We start from the raw sequence: 6,161 nt of genomic DNA, 5'->3' as shown, positions 1-6,161 counted from the left end.
AAAAAAAGAAAGAAAGAAAGAAAGAAAGAAAGAAAGAAAGAAAGAAAGAAAGAAAGAGACAGAAAGAAAGAGAAAGGAAGGAAGGAAAGAAGGAAGGAACAAAGGAAGGATGGAAAGAAAGAAAAGAAAAGAAAAAAAAAGAAAGGAGACAAATCGCTAAAGTCCCACTTCTGGTAACCCCGCCTCATCCTCAGGCCACCTTGGTTTTGATGCCAGAAACCAGCTGTCCCTGCAGCATGGGTTAGGGGAATGGAGTCAGCTAGATATGGGCTCAAACCACAGCTCCACCACTCTCTGTATCCTTGGGCCAGTTATTTAACCTCTGAGCCTTGGTTTACTCATCTGTAAAACAGGAATCATTCTACACCCCTTGCAGGGTTTCTGTGAGATTAGAACCAATGCATGTGCCTGGTATACAGAGACAGTAAACAGTAGCCCTGTATTATTCAGAGAGGGCTTTGGTGTGAGTGTCAGTGTCCCCTCCAAAATTTAGGTGTCAAAACTAACTCCCAGCCGGGTCAGGTGGCTCACACCTGTAATCCCAGCACTTTGGGAGGCTGAAGTGGGTGAATCATGAGGTCAGGAGATCGAGACCATCCTGGCTAACATGGTAAAACCCCATCTCTACTAAAAATACAAAAATTAGCTGGGCATGGTGGTGCATGCCTGTAGTCCCAGCTACTCGGGAAGCTGAAGCAGGAGAATTGCTTGAACCAGGGAGTTGGCAGTTGCAGTGAGCCAAGATCATGTCACTGCACTCCAGCCTGACGACAGAGCAAGACTCCATCTCAAAAGCAAATTAAAAAAAAAAAAAACTTAACTCCTACAGTGATAGTACTGAGCGGTAGGGCCTTTGTGAGGTGATAAGGCCATCAGGGCTTCGTCCTCATGGATCAGATTAGTGCCCTTATAAAAGGGCTTGACAGAGTGAGTTCAGCCCTTTTGTGCTCTTCTGTCCCTTCCATGTGAAGACATGGTGTTCAAGTCCCCACCTTGGAAGCAGAGACCAGGCCCTCGCCAGACACTGAACCTACCAGTGCCTTGATTTTGGACTTTCCAACCTCCAGAACTGTGAGAAATAAACGTCTATTATTTCTAAATTACCCAGTCTCAGATATTTTGTTAAGTGCGGCAGATGGACAAAGGCTCTCAGTCCTGAGTTTGAATCCCCACTTCACAAAGCAGTAGTTGGGCTGCCGTGACTGGTTAAACTCTTCAGCTCCACTGTCCTCATCTGTAAAATGAGGCAGATGAACCACTTCTTCAAGACAGATGAGAAGATTCAGATGGAATCACACACAAAGCGTAGAATGCTGCAGACACTTAAACACTGACACACTCACACTCCTTCTCAACAATGGGACAAGCTGGTCCAAAGTCGCAGCAACCCATCCCTGTAACAGTCCTGGCAGGTCAACTACTAGCTGGGAGGCTACAGAAGTACTCAACGAGTGACCAGATTAGTTTAACTTCAAACCCCAGAGGTCTGGACTCCAGAGCAGGGGTCTGAACCAGGTGCCAAGGGCTGAATTCAGCATGCAGATGTGTTTCTTTATGGAACACTGCTTTTATAGAAACTGTAGCTTGCCAGGCACAGTGGCTCATGCCTATAATCCCAGCCCTTTGGGAGGCCGAGGCAGGCCAGTCACCTGAGGTCAGGAGTTCGAGACCAGCCTGGCCAGCATGGTGAAACCCCGTCTCTACTAAAAAATACAAAAATTAGTTGGGTGTGGTGGCGCACGCCTGTAATCCCACTACTTGGAAGGCTGAGGCAGGAGAATGGCTTGAACCTGGGAGGTGGAGGTTGCAGTGAGCTAAGATCACACCACTGCACTCCAGCTTGAGTGACAGAGCGAGACCCATCTCAAAAAAGAAAGAGAGAACTGTGCTTGCTAGGCGGGGCAAGCCTGGCCCGTGAGTGACCCACCACTTCCCACATCCCACACCTGGGCTCCCACATCACCTGTCTGGTTCATGCAGGTGTTTGGGTCTGTGCACCTGCTCTAAACTTCACTATGCAAAGAAACGGTCCACGCACAGAAGCAGCAGCCTCTCTTGGGAAATTGTTAGAAATGTGGCATTTCGGGCCTTATCTCAGACCTCTTGAATCAGAATCTGCATTTCAACAAATACCCCGTGAGGAGATCCAGAGTGGACATGTCTTTGTGCATGTGTGTGGACAGCACACTTCTTCCAGACACACAGCCTGGATGCTATCATTTGGATATTTGTCCCCACCATCTCCAGTGTTGAGATGTGATCCCCAATGTTGGAGGTGAGACCTAACAGGAGGTGTTTGTGTCGTAGGAGTGGATGCCCTCACCAGTGGCCAGTCTCCCAGCCAGCAAAATCATAGCCAAAGAAACCTCTTTTCTTGGCTGGGTATGGGGGCTCATGCCTGTAATCCCAGCACTTTGGAAGGCTGAGGTGGACAGATCATCTGAGGTCAGGAGCTCGAGACCAGCCTGGCCAACATGATGAAACGCCATCTCTACTAAAAAATATAAAAATTAGCCTGGTGTGGTGGCGTGCGCCTGTAATCCCAGCTACTCAGGAGGCTGAAGCAGACAGAATTGCTTGAACCTGGGAGGCAAAGGTTGCAACAAGCTGAGATGGCGCCACTGCACTCCAGCCTGGGTGACAGAACAAGACTCCATCTCAAAAAAAAAAAAAAAAAAGAGAGAAGGAAAAGAAAAGAAAACAAACCTCTTTTATTTATAAATTACCCACCTTCAGGTATGTCTTTATAGCAACACAAATGGACTAAGACGCTGGCCGACATTGGAGGCTCAATGAAAAAATTGAAAACAAGTACAGATGGCTATGGGTAGATTCATAGCACTTGTTAGCATGGGAGACACAGCTGGAACTCCACTGTGAGCAGAATAAGGAAAAGCTTCTGAGAACTAGAGAGTAGCTGCCACAGAGCCCATGCAATGCTTTCCCAGGTAAGGCCAGGAGATTCAACCGGTGCAAGACTAGACTCCGAGGGTCCTGTCAGTGAAGACAGGGAAGCAAATCACTAGCAGAGGCTGAAGGAAGCAGAAGAAGCCCAGCCAGCCTCTGCAGACACCAGGGATAGCACTGAAAACCCAATCCAAAGTCAGAGGACATCACCAGAGCGCCTGTTTAGAATAAGCCCCACAGCAATTCAGATTAACTCTGTCCTTTATCTTCTGCTTCAGATGGCCAGAACAGCATAACATTCTAAAAGATTTTCTTTTCTTTCTTTTCTTTTCTTTTTTTTTTTTTTGAGATGGAGTCTTGCTCTGTTGCCCAGGCTGGAGTGCAGTAGTGCAATCTTGGCTCACTGCAACCTACGCCTCCTGGGGTCAAGCTATTCTTCTGCCTCAGCCTCCCGAGTAGCTGGGACTACAGACACGCGACACCATGCCTGGCTAATTTTTTTTTTTTTTTTGTATTTTTAGTAGAGATGGGGTTTCCCTGTGTTAGCCAGGATGATCTTGATCTCCTGACCTTGTGATCCGCCCGCCTTGGCCTCCCAAAGTGCTGGTATTACAGGAGTGAGCCACCGTGTCTGGTCTATTCTAGAAGATTTTCATTGGAACATTATCTTGATTAGAACAATTCATTCACTCCCTGACAATGTACAGAAAAACAAAATGGTACCAAATGCATGCAAATCCTGTAATCACTGATCCACACAGCACCATTCTCACCAAAAGCATGACATCCTTTAACATATAAGGATGAATACTAAAATCAAGGTGTTTCAGTAAGAATCATCATGTCTACATCACCTAAAATTAAGAATTTACAGAATTTGAATGAGGCTATGCAGTATATAAAAAAACATGACCAAATTCCCATTTTTAACAATATTACTATACCCACTATCACAAGGTGAAGTTTCTCTCTTTTTTTTTAATTCTTTTTTTAAAAAAATATATATATGTATATATTTTTTAAAGATGGGGGTTCACCACGTTGGTCAGGCTGGTCTTGAACTCCCGACCTCAGGTGATCTGCCTGCCTTGGCCTCCAAAGTGCTTGGATTACAGGTGTGAGCCACCACACCCGGCCAAAGTGAAGTTTTTCAAGACACTTCCTTATACATGTTTATTTTTTTGAGACAGGGTCTCATTCTGCACCCATGCTGGTGTGCAGTGGCACAATCATGGCTCACTGCAACCGACACCTCCTGGGCTCAAGCAATCCTCCCATTTCAGCCTCTTGAGTAGCTGGGACCACAGGCACCTGCCACCATACCCAGCTAATTTTTTCTATTTTTTTATAGAGACAAGGTCTCACTACGTTGCCCGGACTGGTCTCAAACTTCTGGGCTCAAGTGATTCATCTGCCTCAGCCTCCCGTACAGATGCCAGCCACTGTGCCTGACTCTCTTGTATATTATTTTTTGTTTCATTAAAATGTTTATTATAAATTAACGGTTTATACTTGTGTATATCTTGGGGGTAGAAAGTGACAGTATGCTTATGAATAGAAGGTGGAATAATTAAATCAGGCTTATTAACAGATCCATCACTCAAATACTTATCATTTTCTGTGGTGGTAACACAGCAATTTAGTCTCCTAGCAGTTTCGAAATGTACAATACACTGATGTTAACTATATTAAATACACTGTGCAACAGAGCTTAGATGAAACCTCATTCCTCTTGTCTGTGTGCCCTCTGACCATCATCTCCCCATCCTCCCAACCCCTGGCCTCTGTAATTACCACTCTAGTCTCTGCTTCTGAGTTCAATTGTCTGAGACTCCACATATGAGTGAGAACATGTGGTATCTGTCCCTCAATTGTGATTGATTTATTTGACTTAGCATAATGCTCTTCAGTTCCACCCATGACGTCGCAAATGACAGGATTTCCTTCTTTTTTAAGGCTGAATAATATTCCACCCTGACTTATATCACATTTTCCTTATCTACTCATCTATGATAGACACAGGTTGGTTCCAAATTTTGGCCATTGTGAATAGTACTGCAGTAAACATGGGAGTGCAGGTATTGATTTTCTTTCCTTTGGATAAATACCTAGCAGGGACTGCTGGATCATATGGGAGCTCTGGTTTTAGCTTTAGGAATCTCCATGCTGTTTTCCATAACGGCTAATCTAATTTACATTCCCACCAAGAATAGGCAAGGGTTTTCTTTACTTCACACCCTCAACACTCATATTTCTGATAATAGTCATTCTGACAGTGACACGTGTGAGGCGATAGCTCATTGTGGTTTTAATTTGCATTCGCTAATGATTAGTGAGGTGGAATGTTGCTTTTTTCACGTCTGTTGGCCATTTGTACGTCTCATTTTCAGAAATGTCTATTCAGGTCTCATGCCCATTTTTTAATTGGGTTACTTGTCTTCTTGCTACCGAAGTGTTTGATTTGTTTTGGGGGTTTTTATTTTGTTTTGTTTTTTGAGACAGAGTCTCGCTCTGTCACCCAGGCTAGAGTGTAGTGGTGCCATCTCGGCTCACTGCAAACTCCACCTCCCGGGTTCAAGTGATTCTCCCGCCTCAGCCTCCCGAGTAGCTGAGATTACAGGCCCATGCCACCACGCCTGGCTAATTTTTGTATTTTTAGTAGAGATGGGTTTCACCACATTGGCCAGGCTGGTCTCAAACTCCTGACCTCAGGTGATTCACCCGCCTCAGCCTCCCAAAGTGCTGGGATTACAGGTGTGAGCCACTACACCCAGACTGCTGTTTGAGTTCTTTATCTATCTTGGATATTAACGCTTTACCAGATGTATAGTTTGCAAATTTTTTGTCCCAATCTGTAAGCTCGCTTCTTACTCTGTTTATCGTTTCCTTTGCTGTGCAGAAGCCTTTTCGTTTGATATGACCTCATTTGTCTACTTCTGCTTTTGTTGCCTGTGCTTTTGGGGTCAAAGCAGAATATCACTGTCCAGACCAATGTTGTACAGTTTTTCCCTTATGTTTTGTTTTAGAAGTCTTACACTTTCTGGTTTTACATTTTAGGCTTTAATTCAATGTGAGTTGATTTTTATATGTGATGAGAGATAAGGGTCTCATTTCACTCTTCTGCATGTGGATATCCCGTTTTCCTAACACAATTTATTGGAGAGATTATGCTTCCCCCATTGTGTATTCTTGGCATTTTGTCAAAAATCAGCCCAGGCACAGTGGCTCATGCCTATAATCCCAGCACTTTGGGA

This window comes from Cebus imitator, unplaced genomic scaffold (genome assembly GCF_001604975.1).
Source record: "Cebus imitator isolate Cc_AM_T3 unplaced genomic scaffold, Cebus_imitator-1.0 Scaffold526, whole genome shotgun sequence".
NCBI classification, from domain to species: domain Eukaryota; kingdom Metazoa; phylum Chordata; class Mammalia; order Primates; family Cebidae; genus Cebus; species Cebus imitator.
The sequence above is the reverse complement of the archived record's forward strand: the minus strand, read 5'-3'. Positions refer to the sequence as shown.